The sequence below is a fragment of the Neomonachus schauinslandi genome, chromosome 1 (genome assembly GCF_002201575.2).
Source record: "Neomonachus schauinslandi chromosome 1, ASM220157v2, whole genome shotgun sequence".
Taxonomy (NCBI): Eukaryota; Metazoa; Chordata; class Mammalia; order Carnivora; family Phocidae; genus Neomonachus; species Neomonachus schauinslandi.
Window position 1 is genome coordinate 97,697,828 of NC_058403.1, and position 5,926 is coordinate 97,703,753.

At 36.4% G+C, this 5,926-nt stretch overlaps 1 non-coding gene and 1 pseudogene across 1 annotated transcript; both read left to right on the forward strand.

The window, feature by feature from the left end:
- Positions 1-2,573: 2,573 nt before the first annotated feature.
- On the forward strand, positions 2,574-2,676 carry LOC123326979. Its single transcript, XR_006541452.1, has one exon. It is a non-coding gene; the product is annotated as a U6 spliceosomal RNA (small nuclear RNA).
- Positions 2,677-4,322: 1,646 nt separating this feature from the next.
- LOC110591747 lies at positions 4,323-5,331 on the forward strand (annotated as a pseudogene).
- Positions 5,332-5,926: the final 595 nt, after the last annotated feature.

The following is a 5,926-nucleotide window of genomic DNA, read 5'->3' on the forward strand; positions in this document are numbered from 1 at the left end:
CTAGGGAAAGAAAAACATTCATGTAATCTAACAGAAGAAGCACAGATACTTTTGCACATGAAATAAAGTTTATGTTAATTGGAAGCACATCGATTAATTTTTTAAATTCTCATTGGGAATGTTTTTAATTGTAGGCATTTGGGAGGAAAGCAAGCCATAGGCCCCTTGGAATGCCCTCCCTTTTCCATGGCAAACCATCTGTGGCCCCCACTTCTAGTGGATTATAAAAACTTGAGAAAAGAATTTAACTTTTCATGTTAAGGAAGCAACAGAAATGGACAAACGATATAAGCCATAGACATGCTATGCCATAGACTCAAGAATGATCCTATCTTAGTTTGTGTGTGTGTGTGTGTATGTGTGTATATGACAAATTACCACAAAATTAGTAGTTTACAACAGTATAGATTTATTTATCTCATGTTTCTCATGGATTAAGAGTCCAGGCACATTTCACTGTAGCCTCCACTTAGAGTCTCACAAGGCTGCCATCATGGTTTTGACCAGTTTGCATTAATGTCTGGAGACTTGACTGGGGAAGAATCTACTTCTAGGCTTATTTAAGTTTTTGGCAAAATTTATTTAGTTGCAATTAATATGATTGAAGGCCTCAGCCCCTTCTTGGCCGCCAGCTGGAGTCTGCCTTCAGGTTCTAGAGGCTGCCCACAGTTCCTTGTCACGTGGGCTTCTTCGACTTGGCTGCTTATTTCAACCCTATACGGAGAGTATCTAGCACCAGTGTGCTAAAATGGAGTCATATAGTATATAAACTAATATTAATAGAATGATATCCTCTCCCCTTTGTCACATACTGTTGGTTAGAAGATAGTCACAAGCCCCTTGCCCACTCAACAGGAGATTACATAAAAGTGTGAACACAGAAGCGAGAATCATTTGGGTCACCTTGGGGGTTTGTTTGCCAGAGGTTTCAGTGACCATAAGCTTAGATTATTTATGTAGGGAGAAATGTTCATGCTGGATGGAATACTAGAGGAGGTTCCTAAGGATATAAAATCGGTAAACTCTGCCAATCCTCCCCCATACATAAAACTAGCAAGAGTTTGCATCTTGTGTGGCAGTAAAGGGAAGTCAGTAAGCCCTGGCACACACTGTGTCCCCTTTTCCCCATCCCTTACACTTTTGAAATCTGACCCCCTTTGCATTAAATTGTAAAACTCTTGTCACTGTTCAGTATGCATTTACTTCAATGAAACATGGGTAAATTATTATTCATAAAATGAAACAAGATAAGCTAGATTAGGCTGTGGTTACAAATACCCCTTCCCAAATTTTAGTGTATTAAAATAACAAAGGTTTAAGTGTTGTTCATACTCCACATCTGTCAGGGCATTCTGCTTCCTGTCTTCCTCACTATCTGGAAAATTGCTGGTCTTTTGACATGGGAAAGAGTATATACAGCAAACTATACACCTAGCTCTCAAAGTTTCTACTGGAGAAGACACATGTCACTTCTCCTTATGTTGACTAAAGTTAAGTCACATGGCCAACACTTAATTTCAAAGTGGTGGATCCTGAAAGAGAATTGTAAAGAGATGATGTACTGCACTGAAGACTACTAAAGAGGGTGGGGGAGGGTGTTCCCAGTTAGAGATGGGAAGTCAGATCACCCCCAGATTGGGAAGAAACAAACATATATGCTTTCAGTGTTAAACCAGCTGAAGACAAATGGATCAAATCTTTATTTACTTAAATTAATCCTCTCCAGTGTTTAAGTAAATAACTTGGGGAAGTTCAAGAGCTAAGGACTTCCTTGTTTATAGCACCCTGCTCCGGTCTACAGTCAAGGGTCCACTTGTACACCTGGAAGAAAAATTAGAATGGTTTATATATGTAGCAATGCTGCTCTCATACTTTTCATTTCCCTTTAGAACTCAAGTGTATCTCTTCTTCCTCAGTGCATTGCATCATTTTGCTCAGCAGGGGAATAATGCAGGAAAGACATACTTTTATTTACTGATTATTGTTCTCCACAATTTTAACCTAGAGATAATACCATATATGTGCTATTATAAACAGAAGTTTTGAGAATGACCAGAGGAGACCAGATAAGTAGGTAAGTGGATGGATGGATGGATGGATAGATAGATAGATAGATAGATAGATAGATAGATAGATAGATAGATAGATAAAGGGAATAAAAAGTATGCTAAATGCTAATATTATATATTATTCTTCCCAGAGCGAATGGTAGAGTTGGAGAAATGGCAAGTTTAAACAATCAGGATTTTCATTGGTCCTTCCTATTGGCACATCCATATTCCTTTTCTTGATTTCCTTTGTGTATGTGTGTGTGTGTGTGTGTGTGTGTGTGTGTGTGTGTGTGTGTGATAGCACTTGCAATTCATTATCAGCAAAACTAAGACTCAGGAAAAGAAATGTCATCTTAAAGAGATTAATTAAGAATTAATTAATTAATATTTTAGAATTTAAAAAATGGGGAGGTTATGATATCCAAAATGATTATAATCAGTGAAACAAGTTAAAATGATGATAAGCATAAATTATTTTAATCGGATTATGAAGATTAAGTGCTTTTTAAAAATAAGATTTTCGTGCTCACTTTGGCAGCATGTATACTAAAATTGATACAATTCAGAGTTAACATGACCCCTGCTCAATGTTGACACACAAATTAATGAAGCATTCTATGTTTTTGTGTCAATAGTTAACAGTAATGTATTGTGTACTTGAAATTTGCAGAGAATAGAACTTAATCTTTTCACTACACAATGGTAATTATGTAGAAATGATGGGTATGTTAATTAGTTAATTGTAGTGATCCTTTTCCAATGCATACATATAGTACCACATTATATTGTACACCTTAAATATATACAGTTTTTGTATGTGAAAGATATTTTAATAGAGCTTCTAACAATTAAAAAAATAAGATTTTTAAAAAAATAGGTTTGTTGTTTGGGATTTTTACTGAGTCTCTAAAATCTCATGGAAAACTCATTCTAAAAATCAAACACTACAGATGAAAAAAACATAGTTAATGTTCATCCTGTGTGAAATATTGCATATGCTTATTCTGAATTTATGTGCTGATAGAAAAAAAGTTAAGTTGTAATTGATAATTCTGATTTTTTTTAAATATATTTTTTGTTTTCATTTTTGTCTTTATGTGATGTCGTTTTCACTGCAGGAAAAAAAATGTTCATGTAATTATTACTTATATTGGTTGGGAAAATCTGATTTAATTTTCTGTGAACGACCAATTCTCTGCCATTCATGTGTACTTCTGAGACCACTGCTATAATCTGTAATGAGAAGACTGTTGTTTTCCTTTGATGATAGATCTTACATCTCTTTGATGATTGTTCCAGCCTTTTTCTCTGAATTTCGGAGAAACTCTAGGAACTAGATTCATTTCCAGGTGTTGATAAAAGAGTAGAGGAAAGGAAACAATAATTGCAAGTGTCCTGAAAACTATCCTTTGTCTAAAATATTCAAACTTCAGTATATCTCCCAGACCAACTGCTGAGCCCAGAATTAACTTAGAAGAACATTTCAGTGCTTCCACAAATTTATGGAAATATTTATGTAGCATTTTCTGTGTCTATTAATAGGTGAGTTTTAGTAGATGCCCAGTGAGGACTGAACCATCACCTAGCTGTCAGGAGTGCTGATGGCTACCAGCTCTGAATTCAACCCCTCTCCAGCAATTGTTCTCAACTGAGAAGATCTGCCTTGCCTCAATCCATGTCCCCTTTTCAGGGCAGTGCTTTCAATGACTGGTTTATAGGGGTACATGAAAGAGAACTCCCTTGTTTTAAGACAGGATGATTCTGTAAGGTCCCAACCCCAGAACTTCTTCCCCTTCTTTTTCCCTCATAGTTGATCCCAGAGCACTTTCCAATGAACTCACTACATGAAAATCTCAGAGTCAGAATTTGTTTCCCTGAGCAACCTCCTTGTGATATGGATGTATAGTCAGAAAACAAAAGCACAAACATTCATTCACACCATGTATTTTTACAAATCCATCTTATGGGAACAACCTCACAGTCAGCACCTCTTGTGGCCCAAAATGAAAGGACTCAGAGATGTTCATGTACATTTTAAGGAATTCCTTTTGACCTTCCCACAAAGAATTAACAATTAGGGATATAAACTGTGCAGCTCTATTAGTAATTTCTCGAAAATTATCTGCTGACAAGATTAATGGCTTCGTCTAGGTCTGGGAAAACAGCAGATTCTTCTGTTCAAATAGAATGTGTCTGAGGGCCCTTGGGCAGCGACGGCGTAGCTCATAATCTCAGAGGTAGCTGCTTTAACAGCAACAGTGATTTTTAGGGATGGCGGCAGCTGCAGCAGGACCTGCAACAGCCCAGAAGTTTTTCTGGAGCTTCTCAGATGCTCTGATCGAGGAGGACCCCCAGGCGGCGTTAAAGGAGCTGACTAAGGCTTTGGAACAGATGCTCAATATTATTGTCAAAGAGTTTATTGTCACATTCTTCTTGGGAATTACTGTGATGCTGTTGCTGATGCAAAGAAATCTCTTGAACTTAATCCAAATAATTCCACTGCTATGCTGAGAAAAGGGATATGTGAATACCATGAAAAAAACTATGCTGCTGCTTTAGAAACTTTTATAGGAGGACAGAAATTAGTAGTACAGATCCTGATTTCACTGTCTGGATTAAAAGGTGTCAAGAGGCCCAGAATGGATCACAATCTGAGGTGTGTGCATCCCAGAGGACTCATCAGTCAAAAATCAAGTATGACTGGTATCAAACAGAATCTCAAGTAATCATTACACTTATGATCAAGAATGTTCAGAAGAATAATGTAAATGTGGAATTTTCAGAAAAAGAGTTGTCTGCTTTGGTGAAACTTCCTTCTGGAGAGGATTACAATTTGCAACTGAGACTTCTTCATTCTATAATCCCAGAACAGAGCACATTTAAAGTACTTTCAACCAAGATTGAAATTAAAATGAAAAAGACAGAGGCCATGAGATGGGAAAAGCTAGAAGGGCAAGGAGATGTGCCTAAACCAAAACAGTTCATAGCAGATATAAAGAACTTATATCCATCATCAGCTCATTATACAAGAAATTGGGATAAATTGGTTGGTGAGATCAAAGAAGAAGAAAAAAATGAGAAGTTGGTGGGATATGCAGCTTTAAACAAATTATTTCAGCAGATCTATTCAGATGGTTCTGATGAAGTGAAACGTGCTATGAACAAATCATTTATGGAGTCTGGTGGTACAGTTTTGAGTACCAACTGGTCTGATGTAGGTAAAAGGAAAGTTGAAATCAATCCTCCTGATGATATGGAATGGAAAAAGTACTAAATAAATTAATTTGCTATCACTGTAAAAAAAAAAAAAAAAAAAAGAATGTGTCTGAGCCAGGTTGGGAAGAGCCAGTATTTAATTTACTTAAAACCTATGGCTCAGATTTCTAGGTAAATATGATGATGAATCCCTATTCTACAAAAAAATTTTTTTTGAAAAATTGTAGCATCAAGCAGCAATGGAGAGTCCCTGGTAACTCTGTATTATTCACAGGCATATTATGAAGTTTATGTCTACCTTACATTTTTAGTATTTTGGAGTCAAGAAACTAGACTGGCATGAGTATAAAACAAAATAAACTATTTCCTTTTTGTTTTACCTAAACTACTATGTATAACTAAGTGGTTCTTAACCAGTGATTTTACCCCTAGAGGATTTTTCAAATTATCTGGAGATACTTTTGGTTGTCTCAACTCTAAAGGGAGGAATGCCATTGTCATGTAGTGGATAGAGGCCAGGAATGTTGCTAAATATCCTACAATGCACAGTGCAGACCTTCTAAACTAAGAATTATCTGCTCCAAAATGTCAATTGGTTGAGAAACCCTGCTGGAAGACACTTGCTAATTAAGGAAGGGTCAGAAATATTCCACTTCTTC